At 41.8% G+C, this 14,928-nt stretch overlaps 1 protein-coding gene across 6 annotated transcripts in view; it reads left to right on the top strand.

Moving 5' to 3' along the window:
• LOC115145922 (SAM and SH3 domain-containing protein 1-like) overlaps nucleotides 1–14,928 on the top strand; it is an 84,843-nt gene that overhangs the window by 44,416 nt on the left and 25,499 nt on the right. The window contains exon 1 of one of the 6 annotated variants that reach the window (XM_029687581.2): nucleotides 3,300–3,432. The exons of the other annotated variants lie outside the window; for them this stretch is intronic. The gene's annotated coding sequence lies outside the window, so the exon portion shown is untranslated. Of the gene's footprint in view, nucleotides 1–3,299; nucleotides 3,433–14,928 lie in introns of those variants that run through there. 6 annotated transcript variants of the gene reach the window in all.

Below are 14,928 nucleotides of genomic sequence, written 5' to 3'. Positions count from 1 at the left end.
TAAGACATTCTTGTACCCCTTTACAGACAGACAGAGCTCCTAAGGTAAACCGACTCCTACCATCGCTAAGGTAAACCGACTCCTACCATCGCTAAGGTAAACCGTCTCCTACCATCGCTAAGGTAAACCGACTCCTACCATCGCTAAGGTAAACCGACTCCTACCATCGCTAAGGTAAACCTCCTACCATCGCTAAGGTAAACTCCTACCATCGCTAAGGTAAACCGACTCCTACCATCGCTAAGGTAAACCGACTCCTACTCGCTAAGGTAACTACCATCGCTAAGGTAAACCGACCTACCATCGCTACCATCGCTAAGGTAAACCGACTCCTACCATCGCTAAGGTAAACCGACTCCTACCATCGCTAAGGTAAACCGATTCCTACCATCGCTAAGGTAAATCGCTAAGGTAAACCGACTCCTACCATCGCTAAGGTAAACTCCTACCATCGCTAAGGTAAACCGACTCCTACCATCGCTAAGGTAAACCGACTCCTACCATCGCTAAGGTAAACCGACTCCTACCATCGCTAAGGTAAAACCGACTCCTACCATCGCTAAGGTCCTACCATCGCTAAGGTAAACCGACTCCTACCATCGCTAAGGTAAACCGACTCCTACCATCGCTAAGGTAAACCGACTCCTACCATCGCTAAGGTAAACCGACTCCTACCATCGCTAAGGTAAACCGACTCCTACCATCGCTAAGGTAAACCGACTCCTACCATCGCTAAGGTAAACCGACTCCTACCATCGCTAAGGTAAACCGACTCCTACCATCGCTAAGGTAAACCGCTAAGGTAAACCTCCTACCATCGCTAAGGTAAACCGACTCCTACCATCGCTAAGGTAAACCGACTCCTACCATCGCTAAGGTAAACCGACTCCTACCATCGCTAAGGTAAACCGACTCCTACCATCGCTACGGTAAACCGACTCCTACCATCGCTACGGTAAACCGACTCCTACCATCGCTAAGGTAAACCGACTCCTACCATCGCTAAGGTAAACCGACTCCTACCAGCCCGGTGCAGATGAAGTCAGGGGAGTTTATGATCATATTCAGGGGGAACTGGCAGACCCAGACAGACAGCATACCTCCGCCTGTCCATCCCCCGGTCCCCTGGTGCACTGAGGTGACACCCTGCGCTGTGTATCCAGGCAGAAAACTGCCCTCTGGCACAAGCTGCCTAGCGTTGCTGTGTGTGTGTGTGTGTGTGGTGGGGGGTGTAGGCAGCCCGTACCTGCCTCACCCCATCTGTCCCTGCACTATAATCTCTGGCACCGATCTAATGACTGTGTTCCTGGCTACCCTGCCATAGCTCCTGAGTGGCACAGCGGTCTAAGGCACTGCATCTCAGTGCTAGAGGCGTCACTACAGACACCCTGGTTTGAATCCAGGCTGTTTCACAACCGGCCATGATTGGGAGTCCCAAAGGGCGGTGCCCAGTGTCGTCCGGTTTTGGCCGGTGTAGGCCATTGTAAATAAGCATTTGTTCTTACCTGACTTGCCTAGTTAAATGAAGGTTCAATAATGTTTTTTATTTGAATTTTAATAGCTTTGATGTACGCTGGAGGTACTGGGGTTAATATTAGAAGACAGACACAGGATTTTCCCACCCTTTGTCTCATACAGTAGGCGCCAGTAGGTTTATATTGGGGCCAGTCACGGAAGGTCAAACAAAGATATGCATATTTGTTGTGGATATCAAAAATGTTGAATTTAGTTCCTGAGGGGAGAAAGGCATCCTACTGTTAATCTCTAGAGTCATAGGTGGTGATGTTATTAGTGCAGTAAACTGTTCTATACCTGTAAATCGGACTTTGTTGATTTTACCTGTAGATGTTTATTGATTGTGATTGATGTTTGTTTTAGGAGGATTAAGAGATTCTCACCAGAGGCTGTTGAGATTGGCACCCTTTGTCCATAAATAGTTGTTTGATCTCATAAATACATTATGCATTGTCATCTTGAATAGTATGCATTCCTTTAGAAAACTTTTTTCAATACATTATTTAGAAAGGCTTCCCACTGATGGCCGACCGTTGTTTTCAAGGTAATCTACTCGCGTTCACGTGGTCGTTGACATCTGCTTTACAGAGACGATAACACTTGCGCACGTGCACTCATTGCGCACTGGCGCAAACGCGAACAGCCACGAATTTAAAGTCATCCAGAAGCATGGCAGACGTTGGATGGTCATATAAAATGTTAATACCTTCGGCTATCAGTGATAGAGAAAGAAAATCGGCCTCGAAGACAATTGCTGGGAAAATGATATGGGTATTTTTGGCACAAAGGTGATAACCATGATGTCTTTTTAGGATTTTTTTTATTGAACTTCTCTATGTGAATGAACCTTTTGGGGCTCAACCAGCTAAACTGCAGTACCAAAAGTACTCTGAGCACAGTGGAACGCATCCTTCCAGACCAGAACCCTGGCCCCCTGATCTCCCCTCAGTTTCCTTCACCCTCTGTGAAACAAGAAGGGGAGAATCTCTGGATGGGCTAGTTGTTGCCTTTTGCTCCCCTCTGCTGGTGGTCAGTGAGACGTTGGGTTGAATGAGCGTCGCTAAATCTTGCCCCTTTTTCCTGCTGTTTCTAAGTTCATTTTGCACCATACTCATTTAGCGTCAAATATTTCTGGTAGAAAGTCCTCATCCGTGCTTGAATAACCTTTTTTGTGGTTAAAACTCGTAAAACAGCAGGAGATTGTTTGGAGGATACATGTGTTCTACACACCAGCCAAGTCACTCCAGATTCAATGCAATATTCCACATTCGTCCAGGTATTCAATGCTAGCCAATAGGGGCAAAGGTGAGCACTTACCATCAAGTAGGCTCATGGCTTGCTAGTGATGGTTGATGGGTGTAAGCCGTGAGCTCCGTCTCCGAGGATCACGGGTTCAATCCCAGTGCTTGGCACTCTTATTATTATTTGTATTTTTTTACCCAATCCCTCACCTTAACCCTCACCTTAATCATTTGGAATTAATGCCTAAACTTAGCGGTCAAGTTGTTTCTGTTTTAACCCTATCCAAAAACGTAACCCTTAACCAATCGGAATGAATGCCTACATATAATTTGACCCCCCCCCCTAACCACTCAGAGTGGTTTATGTTATCTAGCAGTGAATCGGTGTGTATGGCAGTGTGCTGTCCTTGCAGCTGGGGCAGCGAGCTCCACCCCGTTCCTTACAGCAGCCACACGCACACGGAGCCACACCCTCACTGGAGCTCCAGCGTCATTCTGTAGTCGTCCCCTGGCTATATTTCATGTGTGCTGGACACTGCTCTTTGAGTTGCATTGTTCTCCCCTGACTGTTCTGAGTGGTGACTCAGTCAAGTTTGAAAAGAGAAAGAGGAGACTGACTGTCGTTCCAGCTGTGTAGCACAACTGGAGAACATAACAAACAGGCTGCCAACTTGTGGTAAGTTTAGAATTTAAGGAGCCCTTTTCGTCTCCCATTTACTCTCTCTTTCTCTCAGCTGGGAAATAAGTTTTCTTTTTTTGTTAGGTTTTTGCAGATACAATTGGAAGTCGAGTTTAACGAAGGCTGTTCATTTAGTTTTGGTTTGCCGACGGTATCCTTCTTTCAGAGGATGAAAAGTCATGAAGTTCTTTAATGATGGAAACGTCTTTCGTGGCTGTGAGCTCTCCTTTTTTATTCGCTGAATCTGTGGTTCCTTCCCTTAGTTTCGTCGTGTTTCGCCAAGGTGTGTAATGGTGTGTATGACCCTGCTTAAAGACTGTGTCGTGGTATACATGATAGCTATGATGTATGGTATGACCCAGTCCCCTGTGATTAGACTGTGTTGATACATGACACAAAGGGATGTGGAGAATGGTACGGTGGACAGAGGGATGTGGTACAATGTATGCCAAACCAAAAGAACAATGATTGCTAAGTTAAACAAACTATACAAGTCTGTGCACAAGGGTGACTTTTAACCATTTCCACTGATAATGTGTTTTAAAAAAATAAAAAAATCTTTGAACAATGCAGATGCAAAGTTTGGTAACGGAATGACGCGTCAATGGCACAAACCGTCGTTCTGTTTCCAAAATTTGCATCTGCACTGCTCTTCAAGTAAATGTTTTTGTAAAATGTTCTGTTGACGTTAAATTTGCTCTTGTGCATAGGGTCATTTTCCATCTAAAAGGACCCATGACCCATGAGCACCAACATGTGAAGTTCATAGGCGCTTGTCAAATCTGGAGTCAACCGAAAGCTAAGAGGTCAAAAGTTTTAGAACACCTACTGCACTCGTTAAAGGGTTTTTCTTTATTTTTACTATTTTCTACCTTGTAGAATAATAGTGAAGACATCAACACTATGATAACACATATGGAATCATGTAGTAACCATTTAAGTTTTAAACAATTCAAAATATATTTCAGATTCTTGAAATAGCCACCCTTTGCCTTGATGACAGATTTGCACACTCTTGGCATTTTCTCAATCAGCTTCATGAGGTAGTCAACTGGAATGCTTTTCAATTAACAGGCGTGCCTTGTTAAAAGTTAATTTGTGGAATTTCTTTCCTCCTTAATGTGTTTGAGCCAATCAGTTGTGTTGTGACAAGGTATTGGTAGTATACAGAAGATAGCCCTATTTGGTAAAAGACCAAGTCCATATTATGTCAAGAACAGCTCAAATAAGCAGGTGTTCTAAAACGTTTGACCGGTAGTGTGTATATATACATTTGTCTACCATTTGTATACCCTAAATATTAGAGAAATGCAAAGGCTTTTCAAATGGATGAAAAAGGGGTCTTTTTTTAGAAAACATCAACCAAAAAAATCTAAAGGTTTTAGAAATTCATCAAGACACAAATGTTGAAGTAAAGACCCCTGCCAACTAATATCAACACTTATAAATTATTAAGTGATTAATTTCAGAAAATCAGTAACAGAATTACTGCAATTGAATTGGCTACAATTCACAGTTGGGTCACCTGCTACAGTCCTCCCTTCCACTGGCATACTGTTACGTTCAACTCATAACTGTTCGTTCTCTTTCTGTCGTCTGGACAACCCCTCCCTTTCTCTCTCTCTCTCTGTCTCTCTCTGTCTCTCTCTGTCTCTCTCTGTCTCTCTCTGTCTCTCTCTGTCTCTCTCTCTCTGTCTCTGTCTCTCTCTGTCTCTCTCTCTGTCTCTGTCTCTCTCTGTCTCTCTCTCTGTCTCTGTCTCTCTCTCTGTCTCTGTCTCTCTCTCTGTCTCCGTCTCTGTCTCTCTCTCTCTCTCTCTCGTTAAAATATCACCTATCCCGGCTCTTACTGACATCTACCATAACACCTACCCTCAGGACACGAGTCAAGGAAGATCGTTTGTCTTCACAGAGATGTTCCATATCCAATCGTTTTCAGCCGGTAACGTGACACCAACACTCTCCTTTTAACTCCTCTGATCTGACGAGACCCTGTTACAAGGGGCTGCCTCAATTACTGCTTTGTTATAAAGAGAGTTAGTTTAGAGATGTAAGGAAGCCCTGATCCTATTGTTAAGTAGTTTCTATTGGGATTCCACCTGTCAGGACATGCACAGGGCATTTGCAACCCATCCATACTGGCCTACAGTTTGTCTGAGTGTCAGAACAAAGGTGCCATGTTATGGCTTTCCCTCTACTCTCTGACTGACAAGCATCAGACTGTTGAATACAAAAACAAAGTATTTAGCATGATCTTGACTGGGAAATATAACCATGAATGTTACATTCACAAGAGCATAATGTAAGAAGTGAAGACTATCTAGACATTTCTTTGTTTAATACATTTTAGCAGACGCTCTTATCCAGAGGGACATACAGTAGTGAGGGCATACATTTTCATACTGGTCCCCTGTGGGGATCGAACTCACAACCCTGGCATTGCAAGTGCCATTCTCCACTAACAGCCACATGGGACCATATAGTACAGTACCAGTCAAAAGTTTGGACACACTCATTCAAGGGTTTTTCTTTTTTTTTTTTTTACTATTTTCTACATTGTAGAATAATAGTGAAGACATCAAAACTATGGCATAACACATATGGAATAATGTAGTAACCATAAATAACTGTTAAACATATCAAAATATGTTTGAGATTCTTCAAAGTAGCCACCCTTTGCCTTGACAGCTTTGCATACTCTTGGCATTCTCTCAACCAGCTTCATGAGGAATGCTTTTCCAACAGACTTGAAGGAGTTCCCACATGCTGAGCACTTGATGGCTGCTTTTCCTTCACTCTGCGGTCCAACTTATCTCAATTGAGTTGAGGTCGAGGGATTCTGAAGGCCAGGTCATCTGATGCAGCATTCCATCACCCTCCTTCTTGGTCAAATAGCCCTTACACAGCCTGGAGGTGTTGGGTCATTGTCCAGTTGAAAAACAAATGATAGTCCCACTAAGGGCAAACCAGATGGGATGGCGTATCACTGCTGGTTAAGTGTGCCTTGAATTCAAAATAAATCACGACAGTTTCACCAGCAAAGCACCATCACACCTCTGTGCTTCACGGTGGGAACTACACATGCGGAGCTCATCCGTTAACATACTCTGCGTCTCAAATTTGGACTCATCAGACTTAAAGGACAGATTTCCCGACGGCCTATGTCCATTGCTCGTGTTTCTTGGCCCAAGCAAGTCTATTATTATTATTATTATTATTATTATTATTATTATTGGTGTCCTTTTTAGTAGTGGTGTCTTTGCAGCAATTCGACCATGAAGGCCTGATTCACACAGTCTCCTCTGAACAGTTGTTGAGATATGTCTGTTACTTGAACTCTGAATTTATTTGGCCTGCATTTTCTCAGGCGGGTTACTCTATAATAAAGGTATTCTCTACAGCCGAGGTAACTCTGTATTTTCCTTTCCTGTGGTGTTCCTCATGAGAGCCAGTTTCATCGTAGCGCTTGATGGTTTTTGCAACTGCACTTGAATAAACTTTCAAAGTTCTTGACATTTTCCGCATTGACTGACCTTCATGTCTTAAAGTAATGATGGACTGGCGTTTTATTTGAGCTGTTCTTGCCATAATATGGATTTAGCCTTATTTGGTAAAAGATCTTCTGTATACCATCCCTACCTTGTCACAACACAACTGATTGGCTCAAACGCATTAAGAAGGAAAGAAATTCCACAAATTAACTTTTATCAAGGCATACCTATTAATTGAAATGCATTCCAGGTGACTACCTCAAGAAGCTTGTTGAGAGAATGCCAAAGCTGTCATCAAGGCAAAGAATCTTTGAAGAATCTCAAATATAACATATATTTGGATTTGTATAACACTTTTTGTTTTGGTTAATACATGATTCCATGTGTTATTTAATGGTATTGATGTCTTCACTATTATTCTACAATGTAGAAATAGTCAAAATAAAGAAAAACCCTTGTGTGTCAACTTTTGACTGGTACTGTATACTAGCTATGATGTAGAACATGTTGTTTTGAACAGAAACATGCACACCATGCCAAATAAGCACTGGGGGTCATGAGATATAATGTGGTCAGACCACAATGGACTGGTTATAAGAAGCATGCAGTGGCGATCTGTCTGTGATTGAACAGTACTATGCCTCTCACTGGGCCACAGTCTATTCATTCATTCCTCAACTCAACTGTTGAAAAGAAAAGCCCTGCGTCCCAAATGGTAACTTATTCCCTATATGGTGTATTATTTTTGTCCCAGAGCCTTATAAGCCATTATAGGGTCCCATTTGGGACGCAGATGGATTTCAGGCTGTTTCTGACCTCATGGCATCATGTCATTTAAGCAAATCAATGAATGGTTCCCTTTTCTGGACAGTTGAGCCAGTCAGTCACACAGTACCATACCACGAGAAGGAAACAAGTCAGCCTACAGTATTGGTAGTCACAACACAGGACTGTTCGGGAGGGTTTTGAATTATCAAGGTCCTCACGATACAATATTATTACGATACTTAGGTGCCGATTATATGTATTGCGATGCTCACAATTCTATATGTATTGCGATTCGATGATCCAGACATATTGCTCACCATATGTCTGCTGCAGAGGTACAAGAGAGCCATGAGAACACATTTTGATCAGTCATGGAAGTAAAAGTGCTGAAAACAAATTGGCTCCCTGTTTAGAAAGATGGAGAAGGGGTTTTGTCAATACAATATATCATCAAAACTAATATCCCAATGTATAACTGTTTTTTTTTCACCCATCACTACTGTTTGTGGCAAACTATTAGCATGCAAACCCCTTGAAATCCCCCCCCTTTTTTAAATGAAAAGTAACAGATGAATCTTTTCTGAGTTTAGATCTAAGGTTGTGGCAAAGTGTAGACACATTTGCATACACACAAGGGAGTTGTGTGAGGGATGAATACCCTTTTTAAGTGAATTCATAAGCTTTCATAAACATATTTTAATATTTTCAGATTTATTTATGTCCTCTTTATACTTTATCTAGTTATAGGGTTGGTAAATTCCATTTCAATTCAGGAATTTAAAACCGATTTAATTGGAAAGGAATTGACCCCAATCACGTGTTTAAATCACCCCTTAAATGTGTCTGCATGCTTTGTGGTTAAATTAATTCCATTTTAACTTTGTCAATTCAGTTGACTGCCTGTGTGTTTGTACTTGAAGCCTGTAGTCTGACGAGACAGTTAGGGCATATAATGGGATAGTGTTTATTTCTCTGTTCTGACTGATGACAGTAATAGCCTCATTCGAGTGCTCACAACAACAACCCCTGTCATGTGATGTATCAGGCTAAAGAGGACATACTGTAGGAACCACAGCAAACTGCATGAAATATTAAATCGAAGAGCGTTTTCAGTTTTGAGCTACAGTTTGAATCCGAGTTCGATTTATTTGATACATCCAACGTTTATTGGACAAAAAATGATCAAGTTAAATCCATCTATTATCACGAAGCATCACTTGTGTGTACCAATCATCATGTTACTTTCGCTTTGGTCTTCTAACATGCCTGAGTAAACAATAGCGGCTCTAACTGCCATGTGAATAGGCTATATTCAGTAGCCTATATTCCCCCCCCCCCCCCCCCCCCTAATCTACATTGGATGAGCTCATAAATGCGCTGCTACTCACAATTTGTCCAAGATATATAAAATTGTACTTGTGCTTCATAAACAACCGGCGTAGACCGACGGTGAAAGGCTTACTTGTGTCCTTTTTTCAACAATGCAGAGCTAAAGATTGAAGCAGTTATATATATTAAAAAATAAGTGATACGAGGAATAAATACACAGTGAATAACAGTAACGGAAAAAAATAACATGGCTATGATAACAGGGTTGATGCAGGTAGTCCAGGTAGCCATTTGATGAGTCATTTAGCAGTCTTGTTTAGAGTTCGGAAAGTATTCAGACCACTTACCTTTTTCCACATTTTGTTACTTTACTCATTCTAAAATTGATTAATTTTTTTTTTTCTCATCAATCTGCACACAATACCTCATTATGATGAAGCAAATATAGATTTCTAGAAATATTTGCAAATGTATACAAATAAAAACCTGATTTACACAAGTAGTCAGAACCTTAATTATGAGACTCGAAATTGAGCTCAGGTCCATCCTGTTTCCATTGATCATCTGCAGCATTGAAGGTCCCCAAGAAAACAAAGTTTGCCAAAGTGCACCTAAAAGTCTCTGACCATGAGAAAGAAGATTCTCTGGTCTGATGAAACCAAGATTGAACTCTTTGGCCTGAATGCCAAGTGTCACGTCTGGGGGGAAAATTGAACCATCCCTACCGTGAAGCATGGTGCCAGCTGTGGGGATGTTTTTCAGCAGCAGGGACTGGGTTACTAGTCAGGATCGAGGGAAAGATGAACGGAGCAAAGTACAGAGATCCTTGAGGAAAACCTGCTCCAGAGCATTCAGGATCTCAAACTGGTGCGAAGTTTCACCTTCCAACAGGACAATGACCCTAAGCACACAGCCAAGACAATGCAGGAGTGGCTTCAGGACAAGTCTCTGAATGTCCTTGAGGGGCCCAGACAGAGCCCGGACTTGAACCCGGTCTAACATCTCTGGAGAGACCTGAAAATAGCTGTGCAGCAACGCTCCTCATCCAACCTGATAGAGCTTGGGGGGATCTGCAGAGAAGAATGTGGGAAACTCCACAAATATTTTATACATACAGAATGTAGTGAGTGTGTGGGTAGAGTCCTTTGTGTGTGCATAGTCGGTGCAAGAGAGTTAGTTGGAATAAAAGGGTTGATGCAGGTAGTCCAGGTAGCCATTTGATTAGTAATTTAGCGGTCTTGTTTAGCGTTCGGAAAGTATTCAGACCACTTACCTTTTTCCACATTTTGTTACTTTAGACTCATTCTAAAATTGATTAAATATTTTTTAGTGAGTGTGTGGGTAGTGTCAGAAATGTCAGAATAATAGTAGTGATTTTTCACCTTTTATTTCTTTCATCACATTCCCAGCGGGTCAGAAGTTTACATACACTCAATTAGCATTTGGTAGCATTGCCTTTAAATTGTTGAACTTAGGTCAAACATTTTGGGTAGCCTTCCACAAGCTTCCCACAATAAGTTGGGTGAATTTTGGCCCATTCCACCTGACCGAGCTGATGTAACTGAGTCAGGTTTGTAGACCTCCTTGCTTGCACACGCTTTTTCAGTTCTGCCCACAAATTTTCTATAGGGTTGAGGTTAAGGCTTTGTGATGGCCACTCCGATACCTTGAATTTGTTGTCCTTAAGCCATTTTGCCACAACTTTGGAAGTATGCTTGGGGTCATTGTCCATTTGGAAGACCCATTTGTGACCAAGCTTTAACTTCCTGACTGATGTCTTGAGATGTTGCTTCAATGTATTCACATCATTTTCCACCCTCATGAGCCATCTATTTTGTGAAGTGCACCAGTCCCACCTGCAGTAAAACCCCCACAACATGATGCTGCCACCCCCGTGCTTCACTGTCGGGATGGTGTTCTTCGGCTTGCAAGCCTCCCCCGTTTTCCTCCAAACATAACGATGGTCATTGTGGTCAAACAGTTCTATTTTTGTTTCATCAGACCAGAGGACATTTCTCCCAAAAGTACAATCTTTGTCCCCATGTGCATTTGCAAAGTTGATTCTTCCTTGCTAAGTGGCCTTTCAGGTTATGTCGATATAGGACTCGTTTTACTGTGGATATATAGATACTTTTGTACCAGTTTCCTCCAGCATCTTCACAAGGACCTATGCTGATGTTCTGGGATTGATTTGCACTTTTCGCACCAAAGTACGTTCATCTCTAGAAGACAGAGCGCGTCTCCTTCCTGAGCGGTATGATGGCTGTGTTGTCCCATGGTGTTTATACTTGCGTACTATTGTTTGTACAGATGAACGTGGTACCTTCAGGCATTTTGAAAATTGCTCCCAAGGATGAAACAGACGTGTGGAGGTCTATAATTTTTTTTCTGTAGTCTTGGCTGATTTCTTTTGATTTTCCCATGATGTCAAGCAAATAGGCACTGAGTTTGAAGGTAGGTCTTGAAATATATCCACAGGTACACCTCCAATTGACTCAAATGATGTCAATTAGCCTATCAGAAGCTTCTAAAACCATGGAATTTTCCAAGGTGTTTAAAGGCACAGTCAACTTAGTGTATGGAACTGTGATAGTGAAATAATTTGTCTGTAAACAATTGTTTGAAAAATTACTTGTCATGCACAAAGTAGATGTCCTAACCGACTTGCCAAAACTATAGTTTGTTAACAAAACATTTGTGGAGTGGTTGAAAAACAAGTTTTAATGACTCCAACCTAAGTGTACGTAAACTTCCGACTTCAACTGTATTAAGGGAATAGGGTGCCATTTGGAAGAAGTGGTCGTATCAATATGGGGATATCAAAATGGGATTCAGCAGCATAGTCTCAGTCAATGATGCCATCTCCTAGTCCCTGTTATGCGGTGTAAGCGTAAAGATAGAATACAATGCCAATTCGATTACAAAGACATTGACACTTGGTTATTACACTGAACAAAAATGTAAACGCAACATGCAACAATTTGTAAGATTTTATTGAATCGTAGTTAGTATGGAAAGTCTGTTGAAATAAATTCAACAGGCCCTAATATATGGATTTCACATGACTGGGAATACAAATATGCATCTGTTGGTCACAGATAGCTTAAAATAAACGGTAGGGACGTGGATCAGAAAACTTGTCAGTATTTTGTGTGATGCCATATACGCGATCTGCCCGGTATAGTTGAAACGGTGAGTCATCCAAGAAGAGCACACTTCTGTAGCGTGCCAAACTACAGTCGGGTTAAGAGCCTGGTGAGGACGATGAGCATGCAGATGTGCTTCCCTGAGATGGTTTCTGACAGTTTCTGCAGAAATTCTTTGGTTGTGCAAATCCACAGTTTAATCAGCTGTCCGGGTGGCTGGTCTCAGACGATCCCGCAGGTGAAGAAGCCAGATGTGGAGGTCCTGAGCTGGCATGGTTACATGTGGTCTGCGATTGTGATGCCGGTTGGTCATACTCCCAAATTCTCTGAAACAACATTGGAGGCGGCTTACAGTAGAGAAATTCTCATTAAATTATCTGGCAACAGCTCTGGTGGACATTCCTGCAGTCAGCATGCCAGTTGCATGCCCGATTTAACTTGAGACATCTGTGGCATTGTGTTGTAACAAAACTGCACATTTAGTGGCCTTTTATCGTACCCAGCACAGGGTGCACCTGTGTAATGATCATAGCCGTTTAATCAGCTTCTAAATATACCACACACTAACAAGGACGTATGCAAATTTGTATACAAAATTTGAGAGAAACAAATGAAACATTCCACCAACACTACACTATGTTGCGTTTTATATTTCTTTCAGTGTTTATACTATACGTTAAGGCCAGGCTCCACACCCCATTTGGGCTGTTTTACCTTAATCATATCACAATCAACTTTGACCAGTTGATTGTAGACACAAATATAATATTTTTTTGTATACTTAAAAAAACAAAATATGTTATAAAAATATGCAAATTAGGTGCTATCTGATAAATGTTCTTCTGGTATAGTGAAGCCATTAAAACTATGAAATAACACACATGGAATCGTGTAGTAACCAACAAAGTGTTAAACAAATCTAAATATATTTGAGATTCTTCAAAGTAGCCACCATTTGCCTCGATGACAGCATTGCACACTCTTGGCATTCTCTCAACCAGCTTCATGAAGTAGTCACCTGGAATGCGTTTTAATTCATTAACAGGTGTGCCTTGTTTAAAAGTTAATTTGTGGAATTTCTTTCTTTAATACATTTTGAGCTAATCAGTTGTGTTGTGTTGTGTTAAGGTAGGGGTGGTATACAGAAGATAGACCTATTTGGTAAAATACCAAGTCCATATTATGGCAAGAACAGCTCAAATAAGCAAAGAGAAACGACAGTCCATTACTTTAAGACATGAAGGTCAGTAAATCCGGAAATGTCAAGAACGTTGAAAGTTTCTTTGAGGTGCAGTTGTGAAAATCATCAAGTGCTATGATGAAACAGGCTCTCACGAGGACCGCTACAGGGAAGAAAGACCCAGAGTTACCTCTGCTGCAGAGGATAAGTTCATAAGAGTTACCAGCCTCAGAAACTGAGTTCAAGTAACAGACACATCTCAACATCAACTGTTCAGAGGACACTGCGTGAATCAGGCCTTCATGGTCAAATTGCTGTAAAGAAACCACTACTAAAGGACACCTATAAGAAGAAGAGACTTGCTTGGGCCAAGAAACACGAGCAATGGACATTAGACTGGTGGAAATCTGTCCTTTCGGTCTGATGAGTCAAAACCTTCTGGAAGGTTTTCCCATCTCCACAGAGTAACTCTAGAACTCTGTCAGTTTGGCCAGGCTGCCAGCTCTAGGAAGAGTCTTGTGGTTCCAAACTACTTCTAGTTTAAGAATGATGTGGAGGCCTCTGTGTTCTAGGGGACCTTCAATGCTGTAGCAATTTTTTGGGACCATTCCCCAGATCTGTTCCTCAACACAATCCTGTCTCGGAGGTCTACGTACAATTCATTTGACCTTGGTTTTTGCTCTGACATGCACTGTCAACTGTGGGACCTTACGTAGACTGGTGTATGTGCCTTCCCAAATTATGCCCAATCAAATTGAATTTACCACAGGTGGATTCCAAGTTGTAGAAACATCTAAATGATGATCAATGGAAACAGGATGCACCTGAGCTTATTTTATAGTCTCATAGCAAAGAGTCTGAATACCTATTGGGGAGAAAAAGGGGGTATATATATATTTTACCACCTTTTTTTTTTCTCCCCAATTTCGTGATTTATGATATTTTCTCATCACTGCAACTCCCCAACGTGCTCGAAAGGCAAAAGTCAAGCCAGCTGCGCCAATGTGTCGGAGGAAACACCGTTCAACTAATGACAAGTCATCCTACAGGCGCCCGGCTTGCCACAAGGAGTCGCTAGAGCGCGATGAGCAATGTGAAGCCCCCCCTAGCCAAACCCTCCACTAACCCGGACGACGCCGGGGCAATTGTGTGCCGCCCTATGGGACTCCCCTAATGACACAGCCTTGGATTGAACCTCAGGCTTTAGTGATGCCGCAACACTGCGATGCAATGCCTTAGACCGCTGCATCACTTGTGAGGCCTAGCCTAATAATCCAGGACCTGACTTGTCGAGAGTAGATTGTGAATAAATATATTTTTGTATCTTTCTATTTGTAAAAAACAAAATGTATAAATGTAAAATGTTATGTAAGAACACAGAATTTACCACATATCAAGAATTCCGTCTGGGAAGGTCCGGAGAGTATATCTACGGAGGATAACCACACAAAATTTGGTGACTGCAGATGCTTCTGAAGCTGAGAAAAATGAGTTGGTGTTTGGGAAGTCTGACTTTTGGGATGGCAAAAGCATATTTAGACCCAATCAACATGTCTTCAAAGTAGGTTACTAAATGTAGTCC

Source organism: Oncorhynchus nerka, linkage group LG18 (assembly GCF_034236695.1).
Source record: "Oncorhynchus nerka isolate Pitt River linkage group LG18, Oner_Uvic_2.0, whole genome shotgun sequence".
Lineage (NCBI taxonomy): Eukaryota > Metazoa > Chordata > Actinopteri > Salmoniformes > Salmonidae > Oncorhynchus > Oncorhynchus nerka.
The sequence above is the reverse complement of the archived record's forward strand: the minus strand, read 5'-3'. Positions and strand labels throughout refer to the sequence as shown.